The sequence below is a fragment of the Ovis canadensis genome, chromosome 20 (assembly GCF_042477335.2).
Source record: "Ovis canadensis isolate MfBH-ARS-UI-01 breed Bighorn chromosome 20, ARS-UI_OviCan_v2, whole genome shotgun sequence".
NCBI lineage: Eukaryota > Metazoa > Chordata > Mammalia > Artiodactyla > Bovidae > Ovis > Ovis canadensis.
This window is the reverse complement of record NC_091264.1, coordinates 59242342-59264800: the sequence shown is the minus strand read 5'-3', so window position 1 is coordinate 59264800 and position 22459 is coordinate 59242342. Positions and strand designations below refer to the sequence as shown.

The 22459-nt window shown below is 43.0% G+C and overlaps 1 long non-coding RNA gene across 5 annotated transcripts in view; it reads left to right on the top strand.

Annotated features, from left to right (window-relative positions):
* LOC138425313 (uncharacterized) overlaps positions 1-22459 on the top strand; it is a 168662-nt gene that overhangs the window by 48286 nt on the left and 97917 nt on the right. The window contains exon 2 of one of the 5 annotated variants that reach the window (XR_011251166.1): positions 3166-3317. The exons of the other annotated variants lie outside the window; for them this stretch is intronic. This is a non-coding gene — a long non-coding RNA (uncharacterized lncRNA). The remainder of the gene's footprint in view (positions 1-3165; positions 3318-22459) is intronic. 5 annotated transcript variants of the gene reach the window in all.

Here is a 22459-nt window from a genome sequence, read left to right as displayed (position 1 = left end):
GGAGGGGGCAGCTGAAGGCAGGGAGACGGAGAGGATGTTCTCAGGTATTTCGGGAGAGGTGATGACAGCTATCAAGGAGAAGGGGGAAAGTGCTGGGAGTTGCGAGGAAGAAATTATAGCAGTGATTCTTAAATTTTTTGGGGGAAATGAAGCCTTTTGAGAATCTGATGTAAGCACTTTTGTATTAAATGTCAAACTTGCTCATTTGCTCCTTTTAGCATCCGTGTGACCTCAGTGACAGGGAAGCTGGGCTGGGAACCCCTTTGTATGGGCCTTAATCTTCAGTTTGGATAGAAACTGGTGAATTCTCACCACATCAAGGGGGTTGGAGAGATAGAGTGAGAAGCAGCATTTAGCAAAGACTGACTAGTTTTATCACGCTCTGAGGACCAGCCCCGCCATGCCCCCAGCCCAAGCAGATGGGAAAACAGATGTTATATACGATCTTCAATGTCCTACACTGAAAAATGTCAGCTCTCGAGTTGGAGCTTGAGGTTGCCTAGTTCAGGATGCCCATCAGCTGCCTGCTGGAGCTGCCATATTTGGTCCAGGTGTGAATTGCGATGATTCCCAGCTCTTTTCTTTCCTGAAACTCTTTGGTGGCTCCTGTCGGTACAGCTGAAGTAGACACTCACTACCTCATTGCTGACAGTTTTGGGAGCTGACCGCAGAACATTCAAAGAATGGCATCAAGTGACTTTCCTCAAGGTCATTTCCTGTCTATGAACTCTATAAGGATCACATTCCTTAAGGATGCGTAGGGGTCAAAAACAGCCCCTATTCTGTCAGGCGAGAGACGCCTGGGCCAGCTGTACTAGCCAGATGAGTGTGTGTGTGTGTGTGTGTGTGTGTGTGTCTACATCCTCTGTGACATGCTTTGCTGCTGAGCACACCCCCTCCCCGACACTTGGCTAAAAACAAACCAGGTCTGCTAGGCTGCCTGACTCATGCTTGAACTGGAGTCTACACCCCGAGTCAATAATTCTCATTTTAAAGGCAAATGTTGAGCTCAACAGCTATTGGGATTACGCTGCCTGGGGCAGCTCTCTGTATTAATTTGACTTACTAGAAACAGCACCTCCTTAGGTTCTTGAAGCAGGACTTTATGCAATGTAGTCATGCTATACTGAAGAGTGTTTATGATTCTTGAAGACAAAGTGTGGAAGGTGCCTGGGCCGCAGTTGATGCCTAATAACATGGACATCAGTGTTCACTTTACTGCGTTCCCTCTGCCTCAGTGGGATGGGGTTTTCTTCCTTCCCCCTTTATTTTGCATTAAGAGCTTTATTTATTTATTTGAAGGAGAAAAGTATTCGGTCTAAGTGATGTATATTATACACACTCCAGAGGGGCTTTCGCCACCTCTCCCATCACCTCTGCATTTTGCATCACCAAAGAGAGGACACTGGTTAGAGCCAGGGTGATGGACAGGGAGAAAGAGCAAGCACAGGTTAGGCACCCACCTTTGGCTCTTCTCTGACTTGATAAAGGCCCGTGAAAAAGTCTCCTAAACTCTTGGGACCTCCGTTTGTTTGTCTGTAAAAAGAGAAAGTGTCAGTCGCTCTGCTGTTGCTGCTTACAAGTCGCTCAGTCGTGTCCAACTCTTTGGGACCCCATGCACCGTAGCCCGCCGGGCTCCTCCGTCCATGGAATTCTCTAGGCGTGGATACTTGGGTGGTTGCTGTTTCCTTTACCAGGCGATCTTCCTGACTGACCCGGGGATCGCACCCCAGTCTCTTGAATTGCAGTCAGATTCTTTACTATCTGAGCCATGAGGGAAACCAGAGGCTTGAACTAAAATATCAGAGAATTCAGGCTATTGCTGGGCTGTTTCTGGGGGCTGTTCTCTCTCAAGGATTGACTTCAGTTCCTATAGACATTTTTCTCTTCTGGCTGATGCTTAGGATCACATTTCCTGTGGCTGGCACACTAACTCTTTGCCCTGAATGTTCCTCTGGAGTATCAGGCAGACAGGGCATGTTTCTGTTTATCAACCTACACATTTCCAAGAAAATTATGTTTCCCCCCTGTAATTCACACACATGGCTTGCGCATGTGGAGATTTTAAAACACAGTCGATTTATAAAGGGGTGAATTTCCCTGTAACATAATTTGCATTAATTATTCCCAAAGATATAATTTGCATTAATTATGTCAGCTAGTTAAAACTAGTAACCTGGCATGAGTTTGTTAAGACATTAAATATCACTCTTCTTGTTTTTCTTATATTCAGGCATGAAAGGTTAAGAAGTACATTTCCAGTTCATAAAACATCACAGGGATTCATTGGGTCTCTTTATGTTTTATTCGAGGGTATGGAACCTGAACCTTTGCACCAAGTGAGGACTGACCAATAGGGTGAGAATGCTTGGGCCAGGCATTCTTATCAGAAACATTCTCAAACCTTCTCAGCATCCTAGGATGCTAGAGTTTGGAAGGGATCTGAAGAATTTCTGGGCAATTCCTTTTCTTTCTCTCATTTGTCCTTCTTTTAGGTCAAACCTGAGATGCATTAAAATTTATTATTTTAAAGAAAGTTTTCGCTTAGAGGAAGACACCTCTGCAGGAACACAAATTGCCCCAAGTGGTGGGGGTATGTCAGATGGGAATTTTTTTCAGTAAGAAACATAAATTCCTTGTATTAGAAATGTACCAAATAAGCTGTATCAAGGTTTTTCATATCTAGTTCATTTGAGAGACATATTTATTAATACATTCTGTGAACGCTCAGAAGTCAGTGTGGATTTTGCCAGCAGGTGGCACCAAATGTTTTCACAAGAAAAATAACGTTGCGAAGGAAAACCTCCTATGCATCCTCCCTACTAGTAAAAAAAAAAAAAAAGGCGTTTAAGTGAGTGCTGCGGTTCATTCACCCAAATTCAGGAAACACGTGCCTTTCTTATTTGATAGCTCTTTGGCAGTACACTGTTGTAGTTCAGGGTGAGTTATTTCCTTAAACTTTGTTAAAAGGGAAGTATGGCAAAATAAAAGACTTGAAACAAAGGTTTATTAGAGTTCTGCCGACCAGTTAAAGTCCAGTCTCTCAGCCTACAAACCCTTCCATCAGCCCCTTCTAGGCCTGCAAGTACACAGGATGCCAAGACAAAGAGCAGTGAGATGCTTCAATTTTCCCTTTTTATCACAATCTTTTTTTTTTTTTTTCAGACTCCTAAGCCAGCTTTTATGGTCTGGCTAAAAGTTTGCTCTTGTGGTGCTGATCGTCTGGTGGAAGAACCGGGTACTAACCAAGTCACCTACACGAATGTATAGAGGCCAGCTGGGGAAAGTGCTCTGAAGGAAAGGAACACGATTGCATGGTACTGTTGAAGCAAGGAGGCTGACCGAGATTCAGGGGCAGTCACGGTTGCTTAGGGCAGGGACCCTGCCTGGAGCTGAGTTATGAAGGATGAGGTGGGATTAGTTAGATGAAGGGGTGGGAGGAGCTGAGACAAATGTTCAGACCAGAGAGCAGAGACTTCAAAGACTCTGGGACGGGAGCGAGAAGGGAGACTGAGATGCAGACCTGCAGGTGAGGGAGGGACTCAGCGATGGGAAGGGAGATGGATGCTGTTACACGAGTGAAAACTCATCATGATCTCTGCACTCTTTTCCATTTCTATTAAATTTTCCCTCCATCAGAAAAAATCCAAAAAGGTCAAAACACTCTCGCCAAAATTCAGTTACTACCTGATCCCCACTAGTCCCCTGCTTTTGTAGTATTATTGAAGTCAGTGTCCAGCTATTTCTGAAAAGTTTGGGCATTTTCCTTTCCCTGGTGTGCTGGGCTGTGCTTAGTCACTCAGTCGTGTCTGACTCTTTGCAACCCTATGGACTGTAGCCCGCCAGGCTCCTCTATCCATGGGGATTCTCCAGGCAAAAATACTAGAGTGGGTTGCCATGCCCTCCTCTAGGGGATCTTCCCAACCCAGGTCTCCCATGTTTCAGGCAGATTCTTTACCATCTGAGCCACCAGGGAAGCCCTTCCCCAGTACAGTGACATATAAATAGACACAAGTACCTTTGGGGAAGGCAAGGAGGAAAATTTACAGAACACACTTGCAGCATTGGTAGAACTTGACTCCTTAGGCATTTTCCTTTTCCTGTCAATAGAGAATATGATTCTGTGAATTGACTGGGGTTTAGAGCTACCATATGACCCAGCAACTCCACTCCTGGGTATATATCAAGAGAGAACCATAATTCATAAAGACACATGCACACCAATGTTCATTGCAGCACTATTTACAATACCAAGACATGGAAGCAACCTAAAGGTCCATCAATGGGGGAATGGATAAGGAAGATGTGATACATATAGACAATGGAATATTACTCAGCCATTAAAAAAGAACGAAATAATGCCATTATGGACTTAGAACCCAGGATCTACTGCAGAGCCCAGGGAACTCTGCTCAATAATCTGTAATGGCCTTTATGGGAAAAAGTTGAAAAAAGAGTGGATATATGTATATGCATAAGAGATTCACTTTGATGTACACCTGAAACTAATACAACATTGAAAATCAACTATACTCCAATAAAAATTTAGATGACTCAGACATTTAGAATGGTGGTAGCCTTAATTCAAAAGACTTGAAAATTTTTTCAGTTGTATACATCAAGCTGGCCCGGAATCTCCACGACCAATCTACCACACCCTAAAATCTTGCTAGGTCCATCTATTCTCATGAGCCCTAATGTCTGTTAAAGTAACCACATTCATTTGTATCTGACTGTTCTAGTGTAACTACTTACATTTTGCCACCTTGGGACTTTTCATTGTAATCAAGGGGTCCTGTTTCTACCACTATCCCAAACCCTTACAAAATAGCCACTGCACTGCTTCTCGAAGATGCTGGTGTTTCCTTTACCAGTGTCTGTCTCAGGCCTTGATGATGAGATCATCTATAGGCCTAAATCTACAGCCACATTCCTCTCTCTTGACATCTTTGAATTCTTTTCTGTAATTAAACCTCACCATTTCCGGCATCTCAGCTTTCCCTAGGCTGCAGTCTAACTGATCTCAAGTCTTCTTTAGCCAGCAAAGCGAGCTAATAGAACCACTCTCCGTTGCTCAAGCTAGCATCACTGCATCCGGAGTCACTGCTTGGTGCATCCAAATTTACCTTGATCAAAATGATGTTCCTTCCTCTATGACCAGTAAGCCCTTGTGATCCCTTTCTTCACACATATTCAGACCTTTGCAATATAACTGAGTACAGTCCTGCAAATCTTCTCGTGGGGAAATCTCTTACTGGATTTGACCTTGTAAATATCCCTCCTCTTCTGGAATGTGCTGCTCTCCGACTTCAGGTATAGGGCTCAGGATATCAAGAAACTGTGTGGAGTGGGGACAGCTCTCAGGATATGAAGAATCTGTGTATGGGGTGGGGACAGAGCATGATGAGAGTCTGGTCCTCTCTTCCAAGATTACTAATGGCCTCTGGGAGAAGACAGCAGTGTTCTCAGATGAGACCCCAAGCACCTAATCAGACAAGGAAGAAGAGGCTGGCAAGGGAGGCAAGAAGGGCCAAGAGTGAACTGGGGGCTGGGAAAACTGGAGGTCTCTGAATCCTCCCACTCATCCCCATTCCAGTTGTCTCCCAATCAGTGTCCTTTGTTGTTCAGTCGCTCAGTCATATCCAACTCTTTGCAGCCCCAGGGGCTGCAGTACGTTGGGCTTCCTTGTCCTTCACCATCTCCCAGAGTTTTCTCCATTTCACATCCATGGAGTCAGTGATGCTGTCCAACCATCTCATCTGTTGCCCACTTCTCCTCTTCATGTACATAGGCATTTTGGAAACTGGGACTTAGAATTTCTAAGTCAATTACATGCTTCCCCACCCCACCCCACAACCCTGGTGTGGACAGATCACACTATATTCAGGGATCACACTATATTCAGGGATCACACTATATTCAGGGGATCACACTATATGGGGATCACACTATATAAGAATCACACTATATCCAGGGATCACACTATATTCAGGGCATCACACTATATTCAGGGATCACACTATATTCAGGGATCACACTATATTCAGGGGATCACACTATATTCAGGGGATCACACTATATTCAGGGATCACGCTATATTCAGGGATCACAGCTCTGCCAATGGCCAGTGGTGGGATCACAGGCAGTCTTTTGCTTCTCTCACCTGTAAAAGGAGGGTGTTGCCATAGAGGATTTTAGGGTCTTTTTGATCTATACTTTTCATATATTGAGGGAGTTAGGAAGAGGGGCTGGAGGAAAAAATAAGAAAGGGAAGAACAAAACAGGCATTATGGCTTTTTCGTGTGGCTTTTTCACGGCCCTAGGTCTTCTAACAGCACGAGGAAGACTGTATTCTCATGGCAGAGTGAGGAAATGGCAGTTCAGAGAGCTCAAGTCACCTGCTCAAGTCTACTCAGGAACGAAGCAGCACTTGAACAGGAGCCGTCTGGTTTTGAAAGTCCTGCACTTTCCGCCAAACCGCCCCCTCCCCTGCTCTAAGGGAAACACGAGAGTCAGCAGCTGCTTGCTTGAGGCGTTTTTTCCTTCCCCCAGCTTTGGGTGCTCGCTCTTAGATGCCTCGGGTCCCCCAGGTTCCTCTGACCCTGTGCTGTCCCATCCTGGCGCACGTGTCCTTGCCCTACGTTAACCCACTTGCCTTCTCTCTTTTCAGCTTCCCTCTCTCTTGCTGAAATGCAGTCAGGAGACGGTGAAATGCCCCGAATGAACTATCCCAGGCTCCCAGGACTGAGTGCCGCTGATAGCTTGCTAATCTGGTTAATATATATGTTAATGGGAGAAGGATAAAGCAGAGGCAGGGCTTTCTGCCTTGAAGCTGTGGAATGAATTAGACATCCGTTTCAGTCCAGTATCTCTAAATTATACATCCATATAAACTGTGAGTTTAGGGCTGAACACCATTAATTCACAGCTGATGTTGCTTCTAGTGTAGAGGCAAGAGCCCAGGGCCATGAATTGGGAGAGCAGAGTCCTAGCTCCAACTCCGGGGGACGTGGAGGAGTGGGGTGCAGAGCGATGAGGGACAAAGGAGAGCTTCCGAGCACCTGCACCCCCACGGGCAGCTATCAGGTCTACCCCAGCCTAGACGCTTTCCGCAGTTTTCTGTGTGTGCTGCCCTGAGCAGAGATCAGAATGCAGATTGAATGAAAGTTTGGGAAATTAGGTTAGAAACAGATGACCAGTGGCGAGTTCTGAACGGATGTGACTGCTTTTTCTCATCTCAAAGAGTGTAAGGACTGCATTTCCCCATGGTAACACCGAGGCACGGTGGGCTGGTGGGGAAAGCGGTCTACTGGGAATCAGAGCACCTTGCTTTGGGCCTGGTCTTCAGTAAATTAAGTAAATCCTCTATGCCTCCGTCCCTCTCTTCCCCCCTTTTAAATCAACTTTATTGAAGCATAATTTACAATACAGTAAAGGTACTCATTTTAGGTGTACAGTCCCTGTTGTTTGGTGTTTAGTTGCCAAGTCGTGTCCGACTCATCTGGTGTGCTGTGCTGCGCTCGCTCAGTCGTGTCTGACTCTTTGTGATCCCATGGACTGCAGCCCAGCAGCCTCCCCTGTCCATGGGGTTTCCCAGGCAAGAATACTGGAGTGGGTTTCCTCCTCCAGGGGATCTTTCCAACCCAGGGATCGAACCCACATCTCCTGCATTGGCAGGCGGAGTCTCTACCATTGTGCCACCAGGGAAGCCCATAAGGCTTGATAAATGGATGTTTGCCAAAATCAAGATATATGACTTCTCCCTCAGCCTCAGCTTCTTTATAGATGTAAAGCTATAAAGATGATTTAATTCTTGGGTTTTGGCAGTTTTTGTTTTTTGAGAAATTTGGCTATGTCACCTCTGCCATTAAATTTATTGGCATAAAATCATTCATAATATTTTCCAGTTATGCTGCTGCTGCTGCTGCTAAGTCACTTCAGTCATGCCTGACTCTGTGCGACCCCATAGATGGCAGCCCACCAAGCTCCTCTGTCCCTGGGATTCTCCAGGCAAGAATACTGGAGTGGGTTGCCAGCTCTTTCTCCAATGCATGCATGCATACTAAGTCCTTTCAGTCGTGTCTGACTCTGTGTGACCCTATGGACAGCAGCTCATCAGGCCCCTCGGTCCACGGGATTCTTCAGGCAAGAATACTGGAGTGGGTTGCCAGTTCCTTCTCTACCTATTATGCTAGCAAGGCCCATATTATTATGGACACTTAATATTCAGCAAAAGTTCAAGGGTAGCCCTGTTCAAGTCTCTGAAACACTTTCTCTGTGCAGCTCTGTATTCTCCTGTACTTTGTCCGATATATTCTTTATATCGCTTTAGCCTCCCTGGGTTCAGATGTCTGTATTCTCAATTCACTGAGACTGCCACGCTCTGGCTAGGTTCCCTTGTCCTGTGTCAAGCTCCAGAAATTGCCTACAGGAAGAAAGCTGGTCAAATTGTCATGCTCATATTACTTGCTCTTGTTTTTTCAGTGATTACAGTTTTGTATGCCTATTTTCCAGTAACTAAAAACACTTGTTTCATACATTTTGTCTAGGTTTATACATGTTTACAGTGGAAGAACAAGTGTAGTACTAGATAATTCTATTTGAATGCAAGTGAGAGTCCTCTGAAATATTTTTTATCCAGTAAATTATAGGTTCTAACAATATTTGCCTGGCCTATTTCACTAGATGATTATAAAGATAAATTGGGATAATGTTCATCAAAGTCTGCTTTATACACTGTAAAATATTATGTTATAATAACAACAACAGCAACAATAACTGTCATGATTAAATAAATCAGCAAGGACATCAGTAAGGCACAGCTCTTAATGATAAAAGAATTACAAAGAAATACCTCCAATCTAGGGAGTTATGACATATATATTGAAAGTCCACATCAAAATAAGGTGACAAATATTAGGTGCCATATAGTAACAGTATAGCTACTCTTCATTAAGTACTTAAGACATGCTAGCTAAGTTCTTTATAAACATTATTTCTTGTAACCTTTGAGAATCTTCTGAGGTAGATATTAGAATCTTTTCTCCACAGATTAGGAAACAAAGTTCAGGAAAGTTAAGTAACTGAAAGGTTTGCATAGAATGTGCTAGAGCTTAAATTTAGACATATGACTATATCTTGATTCTCCATTAGGAGGTTAGACCATCGCTTTTATGAATTGAGAAGATAAAGAGGGATATGTTGGCTTAAAGGCTAAGGGAATGCTTTATATAGAAAATGGCAGTGTAGATGGATCACTTTGAAGAAAATTTAAATAAGAATAAATAGGAATACAATTTTAGAAGAAAAGGATTACAAAGAAGCAAAGAAATAAAGATCGTGTGTCCCAGAGACAGGGACTAGAGTAAATTTATTAGTTCGTAGGAGTAGCAGCTATGTGTGCAGCCACATTGAGAAAGGCAGTGATAAATTACATTTAAGATATTGATCCATTATTTCAATTTTAACATATCTTCAAATGTGATGCAAGTGTCAGCTGTTGCTTTTGTTACTTAAAAAAGTAACAGTTACCTGTGCCAACTTATTTGACTATTAGTGCTTTCCACCGGTGTTATTCCACAATCTTGCAGTTTTACAAAGCATCTATTCATTTCCTTAACATCTGTGAGTGTCTGCTCTATAGTAGGCCTTGTACTAAGTATGGAGGATATAAAACAGAATCTGATATTGCTCTTGCTTTCAAGGAATTCAGTTAATTTTCAAGCAGGAAGCTCTGTCAAGCAGACAGAACTTGGGGGGTAGAATTCTGGAGAGAAGTCAAGGCTAGAAAAGTAAATTTTGGAGTTGCTGACATGTGCGCAGGGAACCCACGGACCTAGAAAGACAAACGATGGAGAGATTTAAGAGGGCAAACGAGAGCAGCTGGAACTTTTAAAAAAACTTCTGAACCTTACACCACTCACACAACTATTTTAGCTAATCTTGCAATAAGCAGAAAATGAGAAATGTTACTTTGCAGTCACAGGCTAGTTACTATTCCAATGTGCACACTCCCTCGAATCAGTGGAGTACTCAGTAACTGGGGAGAAATGGATGTCGATGTTACTTGGGTAATCAATATCTTTTAAATGCTTATGATGAACCTGTGGTTAAATGCTTCTGAGCTTGAACTGAGATTTATTTTCTTAGGGAAATGTAAATCATTTTCTCAGGACTCTCGCTCTTGGAGTAGAAGAAAATAGCTCCTTCCCAGAGGTAGAGCTGAACTGTGCTCAGTGTATTGGGACTCATCTTTTCTTCAGGAAAAAATTTTATGGGGAATTAATAGCAATGAAATCTGATCACCTACATATGACAAACCCAGGGATTTCTCTATCCCTCCTATATTACAATGGAGCGGACTGCAGAGGGTTCTGAATAAAAGGACTTGGGAGATCCTGGGGGCCTGAAGGCAGCTGCAGAACTTGGCCCCTGGCCAGGGATCCCAGAGGTCAGGATCATTGAGAGTCACCAGGGAGGGAGTTACCCCCCTGGGGATGCTGGATGAAGAGATGGTCAGCCTGGGACAGGAAGAGTGAGGAGGGGCAAAGGTCACGGGTCAGGACCCTGGAGAAGGCCTGTGAGTAGGGTGTGGGAAAGACAAAAGGATTGAGAGGAACAGAAGACGAGAGCAGTTTCAGCAAAGTGTTGACTCATAGAAGATGAAGAAGAAAGATTTCGTCAGAATCAAACACAGCTACATGAGATAACACAACAGATTTTTAAAAAGCTGAGATTCGGCTTTGCAAAGTCATCAGCAAAATTTTGGATATAATTTCTGATCTTAACTTTCTGAGATCACCAAGATGTTTTGTTGGCTGCATTTAAAAAAATAATTTTATTCATTTCTCTTTTGGCTGAGCTGGGTCTTCAGTCCTGCGTGGCTTTTCTCCAGCTGTGGGGAGCAAGGGCCCTAGCTGTGTGCACGGGGTCCTCCTTGCCACGCACTGCTCTTGATGTGGAGCACGGGCTCTAGAGTTCTCCGGCTTCAGGAGCTGTGGCCTGTGGTTGCAGCTCCTGGGCTCTAGAGCACAGGCTCAGTAGCTGTGGTGCAGGGGCTTAGTTGCCCCATGGCATGTGGGATCTCCCTGGACCAGGGATTGAACCCGTGTCTCCCGCACTGGCAGGTGGATTCTTTACCACTGAGCCACCAAGGAAGCCCCATTAGCTGCCTTTTTTGTTCCTGAAAGCTGACCTTGAAGATCAAATCAATTTGTATACATACATAAAATGAGTAATAAGCATATTTGCTACTTACTTGTAAGATCATCTACAGAGAAAAACACGAGAGAAAAGAGGTTAAATATTAATGCATATGTAAGTTTATAACAGTTGATGAAAGCAAGTTCAGGAGCCTTCTCTGTACAGAAGCCAGTGGTTCCCTTTGTCTACAAGCCAGAGCACTCCTTATTCTGCCTGAAAGTCAAAACTCTGCCCTTTGTCGCCCAGTACAATGACCCCTGAACCCACCTGTGTACCTTTGCTTACCCCTCCACTTAGACTTTCTTTGCTCTTTTTTTCCACAAGTATTTAGACTCCTTCTGTTTGCCAGGTAAGGGGATGACTGTGGCGACTAAGACGGCCATGGTCCCCGGTCATGTGAAGCTTGACGTCTTGCGGGAGAGGAAGACATTAAATATCACATATAAGTTGTGTGCAGAGGAAATTGATATACAGCTATAATGGCTAAATAAAAAGAGCTGGACTCAAGTTGGTGTAGAGCGGAAACTTATGCCAAGATCTGAAGGGTATGTAGTAATTAAATTGGTAAAAGGTGGGGAAAGTGTTGGGGGTAGAGAGAACAAGGTGAAGGGCATAGAAGATGAGGAGGAAACAGCCTAGTATGGGGTGGGGAGGAAGGCAGGGGCCAGGGTATGCCATGACCTGGGTCAGAAAGAGGCTTTGGTCTTTTCCCAACAGGTGATTGGAAGTAACTGAAAGATAGAAGCAGAGTGATTTTTATGCTTTAAAAGATCAGTCTGGGGTAATATGCATGAATAAGATTATTTTTGTATAATGACAACAGTAAGTGAAATTTAAAAGAGGCCATCACCATCACCCTGATATCAAAACCAGACAAAGATACCTCAAAAAAATAAAAGAAAATTACAGGCCAGGATCACTGATGAGCATAGATGCAAAAATCCTCAACAAAATAAGCAACCTGTATCCAGCAATACATTAAAAAGATCACACACCATGATTAGGTGGGATTCATTCCAGGGATGCGATAATTTTCCAGCATCCGCAAATCAATCAATGTGATACACCACATCAACAAACTGAGGAATGAAAACCATATGATCATCTCAATAGAAGTAGAAAAAGCTTTTGACAAAATTCAGTACCCATTTATGATAATAACTCTCCAGAAAGTGTGCCTAAAGGGTACGTACCTCAACTAAATAAAGACCATATAGAGCAAACGTACAGCTAGCATCATACTCAGTGGTGAAAAGCTGAAAGCATTCCCTTTAAGATCAGGAACAAGACAAAGACGTTCACTCTTGTCACTTTAATTCGACATAGTTTTGGAAGTCCTAGCTATAGCAATCCTCTTACAGCAAGTAAAAGGGATCGAAATTGGAAAAGAAGTTAAACTATTGCTGTTTGCAGATGACATGATACTATACACAGACAATCCTGAAGAGAGTACCGGAAAACCACTAAAGCTCATCAATGAATTTGGTGAAGTTTTAGGTAACAAAATTAGTACACAGAAATCTGTTGCATTTCTATACACTAACAATGAAAAATCAGAAAGAGAAATTCTAGAAGCAATTCCACTTACTATTGCATCAAAAAGAATAAAATATCTAGGAATAAACTTGTACTCTGAAAACCATAAGATGCCGATGAAAGAAATCAAAGAAGACATAAGCAGATGGAAAAATATACCATGTTTGTGGACTGGAAGAAACAATATTTTCAAAATGACTATACTATCCAAGGCAAGATACAGATTCAATGTAATCTCTATCAAACTACCAATGGCATTTTTCACAGAACTAGAAGAAAAGAAAGGCAATGCCAAAGAATGCTCAAACTACCACACAGTTGCACTCATCTCACATGCTAGTAAAGTAATGTTCAAAATTCTCCAAGCCAGTCTTCAGCAATATGTGAACCATGAACTTCCAGATGTTCAAGCTGGTTTTAGAAAAGGCAGAGGAACCAGAGATCAAATTGCCAATATTTGCTGGATCATCGGAAAAGCAAGAGAGTTCCAGAAAAACATCTGCTTCTGCTTTATTGACTGTGCCAAAGCCTTTGACTGTGTGGATCACAATAAACTGTGGAAAATTCTGAAAGAGATGGGAATACCAGACCACCTGACCAGACTCTTGAGAAACCTATATGCAGGTCAGGAAGCAACAGTTAGAACTGGACATGGAACAACAGACTGGTTCCAAATAGGAAAAGGAGTACGTCAAGGCTGTATATTGTCACCCTGCTTATTGGCCTTATATGCAGAGTACATCATGAGAAATGCTAGGCTGGAAGAAGCACAAGCCATAATCAAGATTTCTGGGAAAAATATCAATAACCTCAGATATACAGATGACACCAGCCTTAGGACAGAAAGTGAAGAAGAACTAAAGAGCCTCTTGATGAAAGTGAAAGAGGAGAGTGAAAAAGTTGGCTTAGAGCTCAACATTCAGAAAACGAAGATCACGGCATCTGGTCCCATCACTTCATGGGAAATAGATGGGGAAGCAGCGGGAACAGTGGCTGACTTTATTTTTCTGGGCTCCAGAATCACTGCAGATGGTGACTGCAGCCATGAAATTAAAAGACGCTTACTCCTTGGAAGGAAAGTTATGACCACCCTAGACAGCATATTAAAAAGCAGAGACATTACGTTGTCAACAAGGGTCCATCTGGTCAAGGCTATGGTTTTTCCAGTGGTCATGCATGGATGTGAGAGTTGGACTGTGAAGAAAGCTTAGCACCGAAGAATTGATGCTTTTGAACTGTGGTGTTGGAGAAGACTTTTGAGAGTCCCTTGGACTGCAAGGAGATCCAACCAGTCCATCCTAAAGGAGATCAGTCCTGGGTGTTCATTGGAAGGACTGATGTTGAAGCGGAAACTCTAATACTTTGGCTATCTCATGTGAAGAGTTGACTCATTAGAAAAGACCCTGATGCTGGGAAAGATTGAGGGCAGGAGGAGAAGGGGATGATAGAGGATGAGATGGTTGGATGGCATCACCGACTCGATGGACATGGGTTTGGGTAAACTCTGAGAGTTGGTGTTGGACAGGGAGGCCTGGCATGCTGCAGTTCATGGGGTTGCAAAGAGTCAGACACCACTGAGTGACTGAACTGAACTGAGAACAAAAGAATTGTGTACCATGACCAACACGGGTTTGTTCTGTGATGAAAACCTGGTTCAAGGCGAAATTTTGTCAGCATAATCTACCATGTTAACAGGTTAAAGGGGAAAAGTCACATGATCATATCATTCAATTGAGGATGAATACTTGACAAAATCCAAAAGCCATTCATCATAAAACAATCAGCAAAATAGGGGTCGAGGAAAACTATAATCTAGTAGAAGAATGTTCATAAAAAAATCCTATAGCTGCACAAGTTGTAATGGTGAAAACCAGATACTTTCCTTTTAGGATGGGGAACAAGCCAGGATACCCACTCTCACAGCTATTCAACACAGAACTGGAAGTTCTAGCCAGTGCAGTAAGGAAGAAAAGGAACTAAATGGTGTCTACATTGGAAAGGAGGAAGTGTTCCTGTTTTCAGATTACATGTTGTTTCACAAAAAAATCACAAGGAATGTATTGGGTTGGTCAAAAAATTCATTGAGATTTTTCCATTTAAGATCATCTGAATTTACAGGAAAATCTGAATGAACTTTTTGGTCAACCCAATATTGCAAACTAACTCCTACAACTGTTTAGTGACTTCAGTATAGATACAAGGTCAACATAAAAAAATCTGTTGTATTTCTATACACTAGCAATTAACACGTGGAACTTGAAATTAAAAGTACAATACTGTTTACAATTGTTAAAAAAAATTAAAATATTTTGATGTAAATCTAACAAGACATATGCAGGATTCATATGCTCAAAACCGCCAGACAGTGATGAAAGAAATCAAAGGAAACCTGAACAAATGGAGAGAGATTCCAAGTTAATGAACTGAAAGATTCAATGCAGTTAAGAAGTCAGTTCTCCCAAAGTTGATATACAGATTTAATATAGTTCTTATCAAAATGTCAGCAAGATTATTTTGTAGTTAGAGACAATATTATTCTAAAATTTTCTTGGAAAGGCAAAGGAGCTAGAATGTGTAAGACAACTCTAAAGAGAAAAAAAGAAGCCTGTACCCAACAGGCCCTGTGAGAATTAGGGCTTGTAGGCTGCTGTATGCAGGGCTGCCCGGGGCAACAGGTCGGGTGTCTGCTCTGTGCTCTTCTATTGTATCTGCTGAGACCAGTGGCAGTGGCTCTGTGTTTCTTCTATTACATGAATAAAACTGAGATTTATTGAGGCGCTGTAGGCTCAAGAGGATCAGTTCTGTTTTTCCCTTCATCTTGTTTTTTGTGCTTTGAAACCTGCCTGAAATTTTAAATATTTATAACATTCTTTGCATAGAAATTGTGTCTCTCTCTTTGGATGTATTCATCTTATTGGCTTATTCATTCATTTTAGGGATGTTTTACACACTGAACCATGAAATAATTTTAGTCTTGTAACCAAGGTGTAAAAATGGTCCCCAAAGTTTTCCTATGCTCTTCTAGCTTCCACAAATGTTAACCATAGTACAGTGACCAAAACCAGTTAAAACAGTATACACATGCCTTTAATTAATTGACAGGCCTTCTTCAGACTTTACCAGTTGTCACACTGATGTTCTTTCTAGGATCTAGCATCTAAGACAGCATCAACAATTGCATTTAGTTGTCATCTGGCTTCAGGGTAGGACAGTTCGTCGGTGTCTTTTTGTCCTTCGTGAACTTGATACTTTTGAGACCTCTTGATTTGAGCTGATCTCAGTTTACTTGTGGTTGATTTCAGTTCTGCAGGCTTCTCCCTTTTAGGCCCTGGGTCTTGGAAGCTTGGGAGCTGGAATGCGTAGTCAGCTATTCAGTCATTATAAGCCTGTGTTCTTAGTGAAGGGCACGTTCATTTAGAGGAAAAAGAACTGCTTCTGGCCCCACCCCTGAGCTATAAAATCAGTTCTTAGTGCAACTAATCCAACACTTATAGTTCACCTCCTGGGTTTTCATAAAACATTTTTAAGGCACATGAACTTTAAGTGTTACATTATTTAATGTACTATTTAAAACAGCTAAATACCTGGGAGTGTCAGTTTGAAATCCCTATCATTAGTCATCATTAATTCACTAGGCACAGAGCTAAATCATCAAAAACGAATTCTTAGGCCAATTACTGGATCAACTGAAATTCCTGAAGACTGGAGTCACCCATAAATAACCTCAGAGTTTAACAGTTCTTTAGGCCAAATGCACCAACAACTGGTTGTGGAGCATGGAGGGACTGACCCTTTAAGAGATTTACTGGCTGGGTATCATTACCAACATCTCCAGAACAGATATGGGAGGCTGACAGCAGTTCAGAAGTTCTTTCAAATTTTTAATTTAGTTGCCACATGAAGCTGATAACTGAGCCGGGAATCAGAAACCCAGTTCCTGCTTCCCAACTTATCACTGCGTTGCCATAGTCAAGGAAGCTAACCTACATCATTCATCCATTTTTGGAAAAGAGGGAATTGTGTGTGCTCGATGCTGTACCAAGTGCTGGGTGTCCTATGTTGAATCAAAACAGATAAATGATAGACCAGGGACTTCCTTGGTGGCCCAGTGGTTAAGCATCTGCCTCGCAGTGCAGGGGCACAGGTTCAATCCCTAGTCAGGAAACTAAGGTCCCACATGCTGCAGAGAAACTACGTCCGAGCAGTGCCACTGATGAGCCTGTAGGACACAGCTGCAGAGCTTATCTCCACAACAAAGACTCGCGTGCTGCAACCAAGACTGGACGCAGATAGACAAATAAAAAAACAAGCTAACAAGCCAAACAAAACAAAACAAAAACACCTCAGTGCCTATCAGTAGATGAATATATGATTTGTCGTCTGTCTATACAGTGGAATGCCTGCCTGCATGCTAAGTTGCTTCCGTCGTGTTTGACTCTTTGTGACTCTACGAGCTGTAGCCCACAGTCTCCTCTGTCCTTGGGATTCTCCAGGCAAGAATACTGGAGTGAGTTGCCATGCCCTCCTCCAAGGTATTTTCCTGACCCAGGGATCAAATCTGAATTTCTTATGTCTCTTGTCTCGGCAGGCAGGCTCTTTGCCACTGGTGCCGCTTAGAAAGCCAATACAGTGAAATACTACTTAGCAATAAAAAGGAGTTAATTATTGATTAACGGAATCTCAAAATAATTATGTTGGGTGAAAAAAGACAGACAAAAGCAAACACTGTGAAACAGAGGCTCAGAATATGTGTGCTTACCTTATGAGATGGAGGATTCACCACTGGCTGCAAGGATAATCGGATGCTGCGTAGATGAGAGGAAGAACGGTCAATGGTGAGAGTCAGGTATGCCCTGCAGCTTTCCCTTGGTGTCCCAGTTTTCTTAGCCAATGAAGGAGTATTTCTTAAGATTTCTGTGACAATCAAACAAGGTCATTTATGTGAAAAGTAAAAGCAAAAGCATTAGTTCCTAAGTCATGTCTGAGTCTTTTTGACCCCATGGACTATAGACTGCCAGGCTCCTCTGTTCATGGACTTCTCCATTCAAGAATACTGGAGCGGGGAGCCATTCCTTTCTCCAGGGAATCTTCCCAACTCAAAAGGTTCATTCAGTTCCAAAGTTTTATGGATTAAAAAAAAAAACATTTTGCAATTTATAAATAACATTTATAAAACTGTATATGTAGAAATGCTTTGCAGTTTTCAGTATAATGTGAATTGTCAGTTTTTTTTTTTTTTAACCTGCAAAAATTTAGAACTGAGCCTTTTGGTTCAAGACTTAAAAAAAAAAAAAGTAAGCAAGAGTTAAGTGGCTGGAGTCTCCAGATAGCTGGAGACTCCATGAGGCAGGACAGTGTCTAGATGGCAGGCTCTGAAGCAGCCAGCAGAGGGCCCAAAGGAGGGCGGTGACGGGAAAGCTGACTCCCTGAAGGACATTACTTCTAAAGCTGTTTTTTCTGTAGATTTAAAATGCAATAAAGACGGGTGTCTTAGAAGCATTTATACGCTTTGAAATCTTGTACATGCTACTATAAATAAGTTAAAGAATACAATTGGCATTCTCATAAAATAGTTTTTATATTAATGTGTTTGAATTTGTATAACACATATTACCAGTTCAAATCTGGGAAAATGCCATCACTTCCATTTTAATTTAATTGTTTGTTCAATATCATCTCCCTATCTCACCATCCTAAACACACACACACACACACACACACACACAAAGTTGTTGATACCAGTTGAACTGACTAGATGCTTTAACTCTACATGTCACTCCTGTCATGTGGATGGAGGAGCCCGGTGGGCTGAGTCCATGGGGTCGCTAAAAGTCAGACACGACTGAGCGACTTCACTTTTACTTTTCACTTTCATGCATTGGGGAAGGAAATGGCAACCCACTCCAGTGTTCTTGCCTGGAGAATCCCAGGGACAGGGGACCCTGGTGGGCTGCCGTCTCTGGGGTCGCACAGAGTCGGACACGACTGATGCAACTTAGCAGCAGCAGCAGCAGCAGTCACTCTTGTGTTGACCTTGCTTTTGCCTTGTACCTCAATGGTCAGCATTGGAAATAAAAGCATTTATTCTATGGGAATCACAAATAAACATCTTACAATTGCATTTATAGAGTTATATATCCAATAGCACCTATAATATAATTGCAAAGCAATATTAAGTACTTTAGGTAATTATTTGTTATGTTTTTTGAATATAATTATTTATTCATTTACTTACTTTTGGGCTGTGCTGGGTCTTTGCTGCTCCTCAGGTTTTTCGCTAGTTGCAGCAGGCTACTCTCTAGTTGCAGAGTGCAGGCTTCACATTGCGATGGGTGCTCTCATTGGGGAGCATGGGTGGACTTTGGGGTGTCTGGACTTCATTAGTTGCCACATGTGAACTCATTACTTGAAGTTCCCAGGCTCTAGAGCGCAGGCTCAGTAGTTGTGGCACGCGGGCTTTGTCGCTCTGTGACATGTGGGATCTTCCTGGATCAGGAATTGAACCTGTGTCTCCTGCACTGGCAGGCGGATTCTTTACCACTGAGCCACCAGGAAAGTCCTTCTTACGTGTTTTTTTCAAGTAAACTTTTAGAACAGTTTTAGAAATACAGAAAGGTTGTGAAGATAGAATAGAAGTTTCTGTTTACTCCATTCTGAGCCTCTCCTGGGGTTGACATCTCCCATTACTATGGTGCATTTGATCAAAGGACTAGCCAGTATTGATACATTATTATTAACTAAGATTCATGCTTCATTCAGATTTCCATAGGTCTTACCCCATGTCTGCTTCTGTTCCAAGGTCCCATCCACGATGCCACGTTACATTCCGTCCTCAGACCTCCTTAGACTCCTCTGCGCTGCCACAGTGTCTCAGATTTTCCGTTTCCAATGAACTTAAGGTTTTAAGTTTTGCTGCTCAGGTATTTTGCAGATGGTCTCTGAATTGAGATTTGTCTGATGTTTTTCTCATGATGACACTGGGATTCTCTGTGGTAAGAAAATCACAGAGGTAAAATATCATTTTCATCCCGTCGCATCAGGGACACTTCATTAATATAACAGTTGATATCAACCTCAGTCACCTGAGTTATTAATAAATGTGTACTGTGATTTGTGTTGATTACTGTGCTGTAGTCAGCCTGCCATTTATTTTTTTTGTTTTCCAATATTTTGAGAATTTGAAAACATACAGAAAAGTTGAAGGTTTAAGCTTTTATAATAGCTTTTTTTAACACATTCCTCCGACGTGGATGATACCGTTGGCCTTTTACCACACTCACTTTATCACACTTACTACACACACTGTATCATATACTTGCCTGTCTATCCATTCTATCATTTTTCACATCGTCAGGCGCGTGTATACACCTTGGTTCTGGCTCGTCCACAACAAAGATTTGGAGTGACGGACATTAAAGCCCTCGGCGTGTCACAGCTCTTGGGTCTTGGACAGACTGTGTTATAGCTCTCAGGTCTCAAACAGACTGTGTTATTGCTCTTAGACAAATCAGTGTTACAGCTCCATGTTACAGCTCTATTTTATTTAGATAATAGCAGGAAAATCCATCCTTGAGGCGTGAGGGCATGTTGACCCAAAGACGCGAAGAGAAGAGCGCTCCAGTGCAAGGGGGTTCAGTTCAGTTCAGTTCAGTTCAGTCGCTCACTCGTGTCCGACTCTTTGCGACCCCATGAATCGCAGCACACCAGGCCTCCCTGTCCATCACCAACTCCCAGAGTTCACTCACACTCACATCCATCGAGTCCGTGATGCCATCCAGCCATCTCATCCTCTGTCGTTCCCTTCTCCTCCTACCCCCAATCCCTCCCATCATCAGTCTTTTCCAATGAGTCAACTCTTCGCATGAGGTGGCCAAAGTACTGGAGTTTCAGCTTGGGTGAGGGGGAGAGAGGGAGAGAAAGAGCCCCAGGCCTTCGGCTCCTCTTTCTATATGTTCCCCCTCCCTCCCCCACCCCGGGCCTGCCCTGTGTAAACTGGGTTAGCCAGGAATGCAGTTTGTTCTACCTGAGGTCCTCACTCTGGTCCTTGGACCTTCCTTGGTTCTATTTTTGCGGGCTATTTTCCTTCCCTATCTTTTAGCCACTGTGGTTCTGGACTCCTTTTCGCTATTCTAACTACCTAACAACATCAACCCACCTTTTAAACAAATTCTGTCATTTATTTAATTTTTATTATTGTCAGCTGCGCTGGGCCTTGGTTGTTGTGCCCGGGCTTTCTGTTATTGCGGGAAGTGAGAGCTACTCTTCCTTGCGGCGCTCGCACTTCCCGTCGCGGTGGTTTTTCTTGTTGCAGAGCACGTACTGTAGGGTGCGCAGGCTTCCGTAGCCATGTCATACGGCCTTAGCTGCCCCTCAGCATATGGAATCTTCCCAGACTAGGGAGCGAACTCATGTCCCCAGCGTTGGCAGGCAGATTCTTAACCGCTGGACCACCAGGGAAGTCCTGTCATTTATTTCAGATACTGCCAGTTTTGCCCTTTAAAGTGATAGAAAATACAGCCAGCCTTGTTGCAAAGAGACCAAGGGAGAGAACCGTGCTGGATTTTAAGATAGAAATTTTATAGATGTGAGGGAAGGGGCACATTTAGAAGAACTTGAAGGATAAAAATTAGCCTGCAAGTTAAGAACTGCAGAAGTCCTTTGGCATGATGAAGTAAGTCAGGATGCTCGCTGGAACCCCAAAGATTGCCAGACATTTGCATGGAAAAAAGCGACACAAAACTGGTTCAAAGCCTGCTGCCTTTAGGACATTTGAAAAGAATGGAAGAGCATTTGACAGTTTTAGATACCCAGGAGCATGACTCCGAAGGGATCAGTTCAATTCAGTGGCTCAGTCATGCTCGACTTTTTGCAACCCCATGGACTGCAGCACGCCAGGCTTCCCTATCCATCCAAAGGGATACTGCCAGAGAGACCAGACTTTGCATTCCCATTTCCAGGAACCCATCCCCAGCACTATGCCAGGCATGCTGGGATACCATTTTGGTTATCCACTCCTCTAATGTAAGGAGTGAGTAATGTCTATCTCCCCTTGACTACACGTGAGTTTCTCCAGGAGAGTGGTCTTTGTACAATTTGCTGGGGCTGCTGTCAGAAACGAGTACAGGCTAGAAGGCTTACACAACAGAAATGCATTTTTCACAGCTTTGGAGGGCAGAAGTCAAAATCAGAGTGTTAACAGGGGTGGTTTCTTCTGAGGGTGGTCAGGGAAAACCTGTTCTAGGCCTTTCCCCTTGGCTTGTAGACAGCTATCTTATCCCTTGTCTCTTCACAATATCTTTTCTGTCTACTTGTGTTCAAATTTCCCTTTTTATAAGGACACCAATCATACTGAATCAGGGCCCACCCTGATGACTTCATTTTAACTCGATTGCCTCTATGAAGGCCTTGGGCTTCCCCGGTGGCTCAGCGGTAAAGAATCTGCCAGTAATGCCGGAGACGCAGGTTCGATCCCTGGGTTGGAAAGATCCCCTTGAGGAGGGAATGGCAACTCATTCCGGTATTTTTGCCTGGAGAGTCCTATGGACAGAGAAACCTGACGAGCTACAGGCCATAGGATCCCAAAGAGTCAGACATAACTGAAATGACTGACCATGCAGACGGGAAGGCCTTATCTTCAAATAAGGTCACATTCTGAAGTACTGGGGTTGAGACTCAAATGCGTGAATTTGGTAGAGGGACACAATTCAACCTGTAAGTCTTC